The sequence below is a fragment of the Quercus lobata genome, chromosome 4, assembly GCF_001633185.2.
Source record: "Quercus lobata isolate SW786 chromosome 4, ValleyOak3.0 Primary Assembly, whole genome shotgun sequence".
Classification (NCBI taxonomy): domain Eukaryota; kingdom Viridiplantae; phylum Streptophyta; class Magnoliopsida; order Fagales; family Fagaceae; genus Quercus; species Quercus lobata.
The window spans coordinates 26,667,845-26,680,464 of NC_044907.1; positions in this window are offsets into that span (position 1 = coordinate 26,667,845).

Consider the following 12,620-nt stretch of genomic DNA (forward strand, 5'->3'; position numbering starts at 1 on the left):
AGGGAAAGGAGAAAACCTCCCCCCCAAGGGGAGAGGACAGTTACCCCCCCCCCCCCCCTAACAGAAGGAATATTAAAAGGGAATAACAAATAGGGAGAAGTCTAAGGGGCAAATCCCTCAGCGTTTAACGTTTCACAATCTCAAAGACCTTGTTACACCTCGAGCCTCCGGTATTGATGCCATGAGTAAAGCCTTGCAGCATATATCTCAATCCCCATTTTCAGAAGAAATTGAAAAGACAGATTTGCCGCACAGATTCACTAGGTTGACCTTCAAGATCTATAATAGTAAGACAGACCCTATGTAACACGTCAACCATTACAATCAAAGCATGGCAATCTACTCTAAAAATGAAGCTCTGATGTGTAAGATATTCCCCTCTAGCTTAGGTCCCATTGCAATGAGATGATATGAATGGTTGGAAAAAGGATCCATTAGAAGGTATGATGAATTAATCAAAGTGTTTAAGGCACGATTTGTAACATGTAGTAGAACCCTGAAGTCGTTTGATTCTCTCCTCACCATCTCTATGAAGGAGGGAGAAACTCTCAGGACCTACTCTAATCGCTACTGGGAGTTATATAATGAGATTGGGGGAGCTAATGGGGGGATTGCAACCAGTGCATTCAAAGTGGGGTTTCCCATCGATTCTGATCTAAGGGCTTCGTTAGCTCTGAAACCGGTCACAGATATGAATAAATTAATGGAGTGGGTAGAGGAGTATAAAAGGTTAGAAGACAATTAGTTGCAGGACAAGGCTAAAGCCAAGGTACATGCTAGGGAGAAGAAAGAGGTTAAAGTAGATCATGCTCCCCAACCAAGAAGAGACTTTTTCCCCCAAGTTCATAAACCAAGATCCGAGATAGTGGGTTCATTTTACAAGGAGCCAGTCTATCATATTGTAGAGAAGATAAATAAAATGAGCCTTACTTTCGTTGGCCGAATAAGATGAGTGGAGATGTATCAAGAAGGAACCAAAGTCTTTTCTGTTTATATCATCGGAATAGAAGGCACAAGACCGAAGATTGCTGGACTTTAAAAGATCATATGAGCCAGCTAGAGAAGCCAAGGTATTTAAAGGAGTTTATAGTATGGGAAGATCCTCGGCCTCAAGACGTTAAAGGGGCAAGCACTTCACGGACCTCAGCTCCCTCTTAGATGCTCATAGGGGTGATAAATGCGATCAAGCATTCAATTAAAATGGGACAAGCTACATTTCGGGTCATGGTTGTGGCCCTAATTTCAGATTCGGAAATAGATTCACCCTCCGCTACAAGGAAGGTACTATTCAATCCTATAATGATGCGCTGATGGTGACACTGCGAATTTGGGGCTTTGATGTGAGGAGAGTTATGATAGATCAAGGAAATGGGGTTGAAGTAATGTACCCTGATTTGTATGAGGGTTTAGGCCTCACCCCTGGTGACTTAACCCAGTATGATACTCCTTTGGTAGCCTTTGATGGAACTATAGTCATGCCAGCTAGTCAAGTGAGACTACTTGTGGAGGTTGGAGAAAGGAAAAAACTAGTAGATTTTATAGTGGTTCATTCTTATTCCCTTTACACAGCTATCCTTGGACGCCTGTGGATTCATTCCATGGGTGTAGTGCCCTCTTCCTTACACTAGAAAGTCAAATTCCCAACCGAATAGGGCATTGTTGAATTCCGCGGAGATCAAAGTAAGGCTCGGAGATGCCAAGTAGCTGCCATTGGGCGCAAGTAAGTGGAAGAAGTCAAACCAGTGGATTCGTTATAGCAGTTACAGTTTCCACCAAAGGATATATGTGAACGACTGGAAAAGATACCCATAGACCTCAGAGACAAATATTTCCAAGAAGGAGAAAGCCTCTTAATCTCGGAAAAAGTAGAGCTGATACTATTTCTAATAAACATTTTGGATGTGTTTGCATGGAGCCATATGATGCGCTTGGGGTAAATCCAGAATTCATATGCCATCGACTTTATGTTGACCCCCAATGTCTTCCAAAGAAGCAAAAACCACATAGGCCTTCGGACGTCCACGTAGAAGTAGCAAAAGAAGAAGTGGATAAGCTTAAGGAAGCTAGGGCTATCAAAGAGGTTTACTATCCAAAGTGGCTAGACAACACGGTAATAGTGAGAAAGAAGAATGGAAAATGGCGAGTATGCATTAACTTCATAGACCTAAATAAAGCTTGTCTAAAAGACCCCTTCCTAGTACCAAAGATTGACCAGCTTATTGATGCAACTTTTGGACACCCAAGAATGAGCTTCCTTGATGCCTTCCAAGGATATCATCAGATAGCTTTAGCTCCTAAGGGCCAAGAGAATACTTCTTTTATTAGCCTTACGGGCAATTTTCATTGCAAGGTCATGCCGTTCGGGTTAAAAAATGCATGGTCAACATATCAAAGGATGGTTACTAAAATTTTCAAGAAACAACTGGGGAGAAATATGGAGGCCTATATAGATGATATGGTGGTAAGGAGTAAGGTCGTTGAGGATCACCTTTCCGATCTCCTTGAAACATTCAAGACTCTTCGGAAACATCGATTGAAGTTGAATGCCTCTAAATGTGCCTTTGGAGTTAGCTTAGGAAAATTTCTAGGATACTTGGTTACACATCAAGGCATTGAGGTGAACCCGAACCAAATTGTAGCATTACAAAACCTGAAGTCCCCCTATGGGTGCAAGCGATTTTTTGGAGTTGCCACCTAGTTTTTGCAATGATTTAGAAACCATATATATAGCGTCCTTTTCAAGGAATGACCATTACCCTTACTACCAAAGATATGGGTTTAGAGTTTAGGTACATTCTTGGGAAGGTGTTAAGCACCCAAGACCGCCCAACTCTAAGGTTGCCTCCCATCATTGTGTCTTATATCTTAACTTTATTAAAAACAATTTCAATACTTGTATTCTAAACTCACACACACACTAGCATGCATCTAACATACAACATGGCATCATCATCCCAAAACAACATATCATATCTATCCATAAAGCAATAAAGAGCCAAACCACACACATATACAAACCCTAACATTCATCTAGCATATGAAAACCCTATCATACATCTAAAGCAAGGTAGCAACTTAAACATGACAATCACAATATCATGTAAGCATCCAAACTCAAAACCAAACATCATACAAGCATATTCATCACATAATATGCATGTTAAATGCATGACCTACCTTTACTTAACTTGCAGCAACTCAGCACCTATGGCATTAATGCATGAGCATGTGAATGAATGACATGGTATTAAGATTGAAAAACAAGAAGATAAACCCTAATCTAGCATACAATAACAAACAAACATGTGAACAAAGAAAAGGCAACTCAAAAGCATATAAGAAGGTTAAAACAGAGGCATATTAGGTAAAACAAAGCAAAAGAAACAGAAAAATCAAAATTAGGGTTTCTGGCCACGAGTATGCGTGTGCATACCAGTTGTATGCATATGCATATTTCCTGTGTGCGCATACAAAAGTATGTGTACACAGACACGCCTAAACCCTAACCCAAAAACAAACAAGAAAAAATGAAAACCCTAATTCTATCAGCCAAACATGCTCAGAATATACAAGAAAACATAACCTACTCTAAACAAACAGGTTACAATACAAATAAAGCAAGAAGAACAGATTAAACAGTAAAAGAAAGACCAAAAAAGAGAGAAAAAAAAGTTAAAGCTTGATACCTAAAAAGGAGTTCCCAAGCTTGATTTTTTACTATTCCCTTCAGTCAAATTTATCACAAATCATTAAATAAGTGATTAGTAATCTTAAACTTAAAGGATTGGGGCCAGAAAAGGTCATAATCAAATAAAATATGTTTTTAGGGTGTTTTGTAAAAAACTCCCTTTTGATTCATTATTTTCTAGTGAATCTTAGATTTCTCCCGTGGGATATGTGTTTGAAAATATACCATGTAAGACTTTTTATAGTGAAAAAAATGGGGTTTGGAATGACTCCCATACGATGTGGGATTCATTCCAAACCTCAATCATTATTGTAGAAAACTTGTCTTTTTCATACTTTCTAAAACCCTAGCTGCATATGCAAGAGTGTGCCTGCATATGCATGCTTTGGCCCATGTACGCAAGCCACTGCCCACATACTTGGGCCGAGGGCCACTTTGGTTTTTTATTTCCAAAAATAGATTTTTACTCATTTAAGAAGTTATATTTTTCATTTTAACACTCCTCAAGTCAATTTGATATTTGATTGGGGTCTAAACTGGCATTGGGCCTTAGAGTTTGGGCATTATTGGGGAATGAGGGCCCAAGTTGTAATGGGTACAAAATACGATGTTTACATCCCCGAAAAATCCCAAAGAAGTCTAGCGCTTCACAGGTATGACTGCAGCACTCAATCGGATCATCTCAAGGTCCACAAATAAGTGTAGACCATTTTTCTAGTTACTGAAGAAATGGAAGGATTTCCAATGGAAAAGCAAATGCCAAGTAACGTTCGATGAGCTAAAGCTGTATTTATCTCGGGCTCCAATCTTATCCAGGCCGGAGGCTAGAGAGATGCTGTAATGTATTTGGCTGGGACAAACCACGCGGTAAGCGTGTTTTTTTAAGATTGGATCAGGATGTTCAGAAGCCGATCTTTTATGTTAGTAAAACTCTTGTGGAGGCTGAGACACACTATCTCCCTTTAGAGAAAGTTGCGTTAGCAATAATCCATGCTACTCGAAAATTGCCTCACTATTTCCAAGCTTATATAGTGGTAGTACTAATCGAGCATCCCTTGCAAGCATTGCTTAGAAGGGCCGACTTCTTGAGAAGGATAGCAAAGTGGGGAGCTTCTTTACCCGAACCTCTATTAAGGGCCAGGTTTTAGCAAATTTCGTTGTGGAGTTCGCTCCAAAACACCTCAAGGTCCTATGGGTGAAAGGAAGTAGGCCAGAAGAATCTTGGAAGGAGACGACATGGCAAGTGTATGTGGATAGAGCCTCGAATTGTCGAGGAGTAGGAGTTAGTATCATCCTAATCTCTTTGGAAGGAATTAGAATGGAGAAGTCGTTCAGATTGGACTTCCAAGTATCAAACAATGAAGCAGAATATGAAGCTTTCCTAGTGGGGGCTTCGGATGTCTAAGCAAGTTGGAGAAAAAAGGTTGTAGTTGCATTGTGATTCTCGGTTGGTTGACAGTCAGGTTAACAGTGAATTTGAGGCCAAGGATCAAAGGATGATGAGCTACTTGAAAGAAGTTGGAGTCTTAAAGTGTTAATTTGGGAGGGTATAGATTTGACAAATCTCCAGGGGTAATAATAGTCATGCTGACCCTCTAGCCACTTTGGCCTCCTCCGTTGCAGATCCACTCTCGAGGATTGTATCCATCGAGCTCCTGCCATCTCCCAGTGTGTTTACTCTTGAGAAAGCTTTAATCTCAAGTATACACCCGTCTCCTAGCTGGATGGATCCATTTATGGCATACCTTCAAGGATGAATTCTTCCCAAGGCTAGAAAAGAAGTTGAGCAAGTCAAACAAAGATCACCCAGGTATTGGGTATCCGAGGAAGGGAAGCTTTACAAAAGGTCGTATTCAGGACCCTCTTTGCTATGCATGCATCTCGAGGCAGTCGAAGTACTTCTAGAAGAATTACATGAAGGAATATGTGGAAGTCGCACGAGAGTAAAGTCTCTGACCCACAGAGCCCTTACTCAAGGGTATTGGTGGACAAACATGCAAAAGCAAGCGTAAGGCTTCTCTAAGAAATGTGATCAATGCCAAAGGTTCACTCCTAAAATCCATCAGCCTAGGGGCCTCCTTAATCCAATTTCCAGTTCAGGGCCATTTGCCCAGTGGGGACTAGATATAGTGGGATCGTTTTCTAAGGCAATTGGCAATAGAAGATGGCTCCTAGTTAGGACAAACTACTTTACCAAATGGGTCGAAGTTAAGTCCCTAGCCAATATTTGAGATACTGACATTAAAAGATTCGTGTGGAGAAACCTCGTGACACGGTTTGGCGTACCCAAGGTTCCCCCCTCCCCCCCCACAACATCCAATTATTAAAATTTAATTGTTTTTAGTTGTTCTTTCATATCCTTAAAAAAATGGAAAATACTTTGAAATCATCATCGATTTTTACTTTTATCACTATGGCTCATACCGCACAAATTAGCAGTAAAAAAACCTACATATATGAGTTCTAATAATAATAATAACAACAACTAACTTAATAAATAATCAATTAGAATGTTTTTTTTTCTTTAGTTCTAAAACAAAATTCATTTATGACTTTATCAAACCAAAATCCTAAACACCCAAAGACTCAAAGTGAATCATAAGTTTCACAAAATCCACAAAGTCCGACTTCAACATCAAAACCGTAAGCTATTGTCACTGAATAAAAAACATAAGCCCCCCTTTCTTGGTCATAACCTACTCATATGAGTTAGGATCAAATGGTACCATAATGTTGGAGTTATGTAGGTGTTGTTGAAAGGTTGAAGGTAAATGTCATCGTTTTTTGTCTAAGTGCATTTGAGATGGGATGGCATGAAGGGTTATGAGCATGTGTATATAAAGGAGTAGAAGTGAAAATGGTGAATGGAAATGCATAGAGTTTTTTGTGTATGAAAGAAATGAAAAGTCTTGAAATATTGAGAGTCTGTTTGGGAACAGCTTGTTTAGTTAAAACTAAAATCTTTTTACTAAAAGTGTAGGAAAAAAAAGTTAAAAGCTAGCTTAATAGTACAATAAGACCTATGAATAGTACCAAAAATTACAATAAGACCCATGAATAATACCAAAAAGAAGCTAAAAACTCAAATAAGCTAAACTTTTTATCACATCCGAAATAAACTTTGAATCAAATAGTAGTCTTAAAATATTGAATAAAAAATGTAACAAAATGTAGTATTGAAACATTGAACCAAAAAAATAAAGAGTCTCTATTTTTAAATTTGTTCTTATCTTTGATGTGGCATTAGAGTATTTCAATTCTCTTTATAGAGTGTGCCACATGGCGAAACCCCATGCTCTCTTGCATGAGGTCTCTACTTTTATATATATATTGATTATTATACATATGAAGAACTCAAATCATATGTAACTAATGCATATTGGGCATGGTTTGAATTTATATATATTGGTTGGAGACTACAAACTTTACAACAATCTTATATTAAAAAATTTTCAAAAAAAGAAAAGAAAAAGAGAATATATAAATTCTAAATTGATGTTGAAAGAATGTGAGGGAAAATGGGGGAATGGGTTGGTTAATAGCAATAAGGCTATGGACCTAACGATAAAAAGGGGAAAATGAGGCAAGAGTAGTGCAGACCCACCCTAACAGACCTAGGGAGACAAGCTGAGGAGCTAGTTGGAAAAGGGAGACCAAGGAAAAATAAGGTCTAGTAGGAGTAATCAGATGAGGACCATTTCATCCTCAGCTACTTGTCAAGGACTATTTTGTCCTCGGCCATTTGCCAAAGGCCTTCCAAAGGTAGAGAAGAGGAGCAAGAATCCGTTCAGACTAAAAGGTCAAATGCGATCGAGGATCCAGAAGAAATAGCATATGAACTCAGCAACCATCACCTCCACATTAAATAACCTCTATCTACCGGTCAGGGCACATTTATTAGCAAATGACCTGTCTGAAAATTTTCTAACACCCATACTTCCATCCACCCTTACCTCAAAAGATGGAGAATAGTAGAATGAGATAAGTATCTCCCCCTCTCACCATCTACCCTACAGGTGGACAATAAGGAGGAGATCCTTTTTTATATAAATAAGAGTTGAACCCCAAGAGCATGGGATCTAGAAACCCTCACAGAAAAGTGTGAAATTTAAAAAAGATCAAGTGAGGAATAGTTGTATTAAAAAGCCCATCATCAGCATGCCTAAGGACAAGTAATGAATAGCATATCTAGCATCTTATTCTTCTTAAGTTCTCATTTTCCATTTGCATAAATTTTTTTTCTTTTTGAATTCTGTATTTGTACAAGTTCTCGACCCATACTTATAAATTAATTGTGACGGTTACTACCTTATTAACTCAAAGGAAAAGTGACCCACACAAATTGAATTGACTTGTAGGACGTGCCATAAGGTCTCAAGTTCCATTTACCACTAGGTTTATACCAAAAGAAAAAAACCTTACTAGTTTTTGAGTATGGTTTTAAAAATTGAGCTGTTCAATGAACTAAAAAAATGAGAGGTTCAAGATATTGAAGACAAACTATGATAATTTCACTATTAATTTTATATTTTTTGAAATACAAATAAATGGATTAAAAGTGTAAAATTAGAACAGCTGACTAAACAAATACTTAATATCTTGAGAAAATTAAACAATTTTTAAATGTATTTCACATTTTTTTGAACAAATAAAAATAATAAAACATAAATAAATAATCACAAATGTGTGTCTGTGTGTCTATATATATGTAGTTGCACGATTTTCCTGGCCCAAATTCTATTGATCAGGCCTTGGTCCAAAGCGCAACCCACAATAAATATTTGTAGAGGATGGGTTAAAGAACTTAGCCTCAGTGAGCCTATTCGGTCTGATACATGGACAATATCGTTGCAGAAAAATAAGAACACAAGAATGGATCTCTCACATTTGATTCTATTTCTTTTAGTTTCTGATACAGTTTTTTCCGTCCCCTTCTTTGAGGGACTCCACTACATTATATAGTTCTCCTCCTCTCATCTCAACCTTACACTTGTTGATCATCTAAGCATCTACTTGAGCACCTGTCCCATCAGCCGCCCTCATCACTCTCTTTGTGAGTTGCAGAGGCCAAGGTGGTACTGTTCAGGGGTCCTTTCCTCATTAATGCGGCCAAGTGGGTGGTTGGGGCGCATTTAATGTGGTGGTAGCTTCCCGTGAGATATTTTGGATTTTATTCGTTTTATATGTTGGGAGGATGAACTGAGTTGGCTGGGGAGAGTTCCTCGTCTGGACTTCGTGACGTCCGAGGAGGAGTTACTCCTCGGACAGGTTACCTTGCCGTTATTGGGATTGAATAATGCTTCACATGTGGCTTCTCTTCGGACAGGACGCTCCTCGGTCGGGCCTGAATTTGGAATAGCCCATTATTTTTGGGCCGGGCCCCACAATAGCCCCTCAAAACTCCGGTTTTTATCTCCTTCCGAGGAGAAAAGCGGGGTTTTGATGTTAGTGAGAGGAAGGAAGTAAGGAGAGCTTGAGGCACGCGTGCGGACCGTTACTTTTGACGCGCTACAATTTACGAGGCGCGGCCATTAACTTCTGGAGGCGTTATGTTCCCTTCATCCAACGGTGTGGCGTGGATCGAACGGCCATCGTTTCTTCTCGTATTTTTAGGCAGGAGTGATCTTTTCTCTCTCCTCCCGGCTATATAAGACGTCAGAGGGGTTCAGTTCCTTCTTTTTATCTGCATTTCGTAAACCTCAAAGGACTCCAGAGAACTCCATCGAATCCCAGAGATATACGAACACTTGCGTCCGTTACGCCGCCGTAGCCGTTTTCTGTGAAGCGTTTCGTCCAAGAGAGATTTCCAGGCGTCCCATCAAGCGTTTTGTGAAGGTACCAGTACATTTCGTTCATCTCGCCGTTTCAATTTCCTCCTCGGACTCTACTTTTCTTCTCAGTCTTTACTTTTGTTTCCCCGGTTCAGTCCAGATGGGTAGATTTGAGAAATTAGTAAAAACTCCAGCCGTTATGGAGGCCTTTAGGGCTAAATACCACATTCCCCCAGGGGTTGGGCTGCGGTACTGTCCTCTTGAAGGAGTATTGACAGATAGAGGTGAGGGAGAAGTCGTTATCCCCATGATTGCTTTCATAGAGGGAGGGATGACACTTCCCATGCGTAGGATTACAAAGGAATACCTATTCAACCATAGGTTGACGCCGTATCAGTGTGCCCCAAATATGTTCAAGATACTAGGCTGTATAGATGTCTTAGACGAGCGGATGAATCTAGGCCTTACTTGGCACGATATGGCTTATCTGTACGAATGTCACCGCCTCGGGGATGATGGGTATTATCTTAAATCCCGGAACGAGGACATTAGGTTGATCTCCTGTCTCCCAATATCCAATAAGACCGTGAAGAATGACTTCCTTATTGCTTCTGGGGAGTGGTTCGACGGTGTTCATTGTCCAACTCGGGCAGGAAACCCAGGTGCGGCGTTTTTAGGATCAGTCCTTTTTGGGAAAAGATTTAGTATTGAGGGGTTATTTTTCTTGCTTTCTTTGTAATTGGAAAATTTCATGTACTAACCCCCCCCTTTTCCTGGTTGTTTGCAGATAAAATTCACGTCGCTCCTCGGTTGAACTTTGTGAACGTGCAAGCGTTGAATTACCTTCTTAGGTCGGAGATTTACGTTTCCGAGGACGGACAGTTGCGTGCGGCCCATCTGGTTTTGGGCTATCAACCTCTGAGCAACTCTTTCCAGGCTATCGGTCACGCTATAAGGGCTGGCAGTCCGAGGTTGGCTAAGATTGACGTGTCCAAGGACGGGTTCCTAGCTGATCACGATCTGCCACCAGTTGTGTTGCCCGGTGTCAGGGATCCCTACTTAGTAGAGCAGCTACCTCCGCCAAATGAGCCCGACGTGGCCGTTCAGGTTGAAGAGGAAGCTGAGTCATCTCGTCTTTCCCTTGAGGCAGAGATAGACGAGTTTTATTTCGAGGAGGAAGTTCAGCAAACCCCCTTGGTGGAACTTTCCGATCCTGAAGGAGAGCGGGACCGGCATTCTGCAGTTGGCGTTCCTTCCATTGTTATCTGCTCGGACGACACTTCGGACGAAGAGACAGATCCCATGGCAAGAAAAGGAAAAACTCTAAAGGAGTTGATGGCCTCCCGAAGGAAAGGCCAGTCATCGAAAGGACAGTCATCGAAGGGACCGACTCCACCACAGGTCAAGACCCTTCCTCCTGTGGTCCCTCAGGGCACTTCGGAACCTGGCCTTAAGGCTAATCCGGACCTGAAGAAGAAGAGGTCGGTTGACACCCCTGAGGAGGGTGAGGTGGTTACCCAGCCGACCAAACAGCAAAAAACCATTCGTGCTCCAAGGAGTAGAAGGGGTAACTCCTCGGAGAGACGGGACGAGGAGAACATTGCTGAGGTGCGCGCTACTCCGCGTATATGGAGCCCCAAGTTGGAGCTAGATGGGGTTGCCATCCCCTATAATGCTTCGGTTCGAGAGTACAACCGAGGCCGGGTAGGGTACGTGGCTGAAGCCTTAGAGCAACCCCTACTCCTTCCTCGGGACATGGAGGCTTATAGGCGGTTTTCTCAGCCCGAGATCTTCCTATCCCTTAAAAGGGATCTCGCGATGGTAAGTAATTCTTTTACTGTTGCATTAATTTATTTGACCTTGTTAGATTGAAGCAATCTTGTTTCGTTTGTAGATTACTCAGCAGGTATTTGTGGCTGAGGAATTTTGCCGCGGTAACAGTAGTCGAGCTGAGGTCGAGAGCCAGGCTCGGGCGGAGATGGAGAAAACCTTGGGGTCCCTCAAGCACGATCATGGTGAACTTATGGACAAGTTCAAGGCGTCGGAGAATCAGCGCAAATTTGCTGAGGCTGGTTTGAAGAGTGCCGAGACCCAGGCGGAGGACCAGTGCAAAGAGCTGTTCACGACCCAGATTAACCTCGCCACCGAGAAACAGGCAGTGCAGGACCTCAAGACTGCTCTGTAAAAAGTCGAGGATGAGCTGCGGCGGGTCAAAGAGGAGGCCCAGCTGATCCGAGAGGCTATAGAAGCTGAGAAGAATGCTGCTCGCCAGCTCGGGGCCGAAGAGACGGAGGCCAGGCTATCCAAGGAGATCCCCGAGGTGTGCAGGGATTATTGCAGTATTTCATGGGCTCATGCTCTCGATGCTGCAGGAGTTCCTGCAGATTCGGCACTAAGACTGCCCCAGAACATCTTCTATCCTCAGGAGATCCGAGAGAATCCTGATGGCGCCCAAGTGGCTTCAGAGCAGGACCTGGCGGTGCCTGATGCCGTCCTCGTGCTTGATATGGCGAAGGATCCCGCCGCAGACTCTACCATCGAGGTTCCTCCTCCTCAGCCCGAGCAGAAAGAAGATCCTCCTGCTAAGGCTTAGCCTTTTAGGCTTTTGATCTCTGTATTCTTTCCATTTTTTTTTTTTATGAATGAGAGTCGTCCTATTTTTTCATTCTTTTGTAAGGACCTCTCTTTCTAATATACTCGGAGTTTTAATATAAAATGTTCGTTTTGCTTACTATGGATGTATGTCAGTAGCGCTCTTCTTTAAACATTTGCAACGATGTAGATACAGGTAAACGGTAAAAATAAAATGGGTTTTTGCCGCTGCGCCTTTGAGGGTCGCGATGGTGCCCGACTGCGCGCACGCCTTAAAATGATTTCCTTTAAGTAATAATCCCACAATCTATCATAAGTAATAATTTCCCCTAAGTCTGTGGTCCGAGGAGCCATGCAGGACTAGGTTCTGTTTAAAACTTATAAAAATTGTCATGAGTAATAATTTCCCCCAAGTCTGTGGTCCGAGGAGCCATGCAGGACTTGGGTTCTGTTTAAAACTTTGAATAGTTGCCGTAAGTATTAATTTCCCCTAAGTTTGTGGTCCGAGGAGCCATGCAGGACTAGGTTCTGTTTAAAACTTATAAAAATTGTCATGAGTAATAATTTCC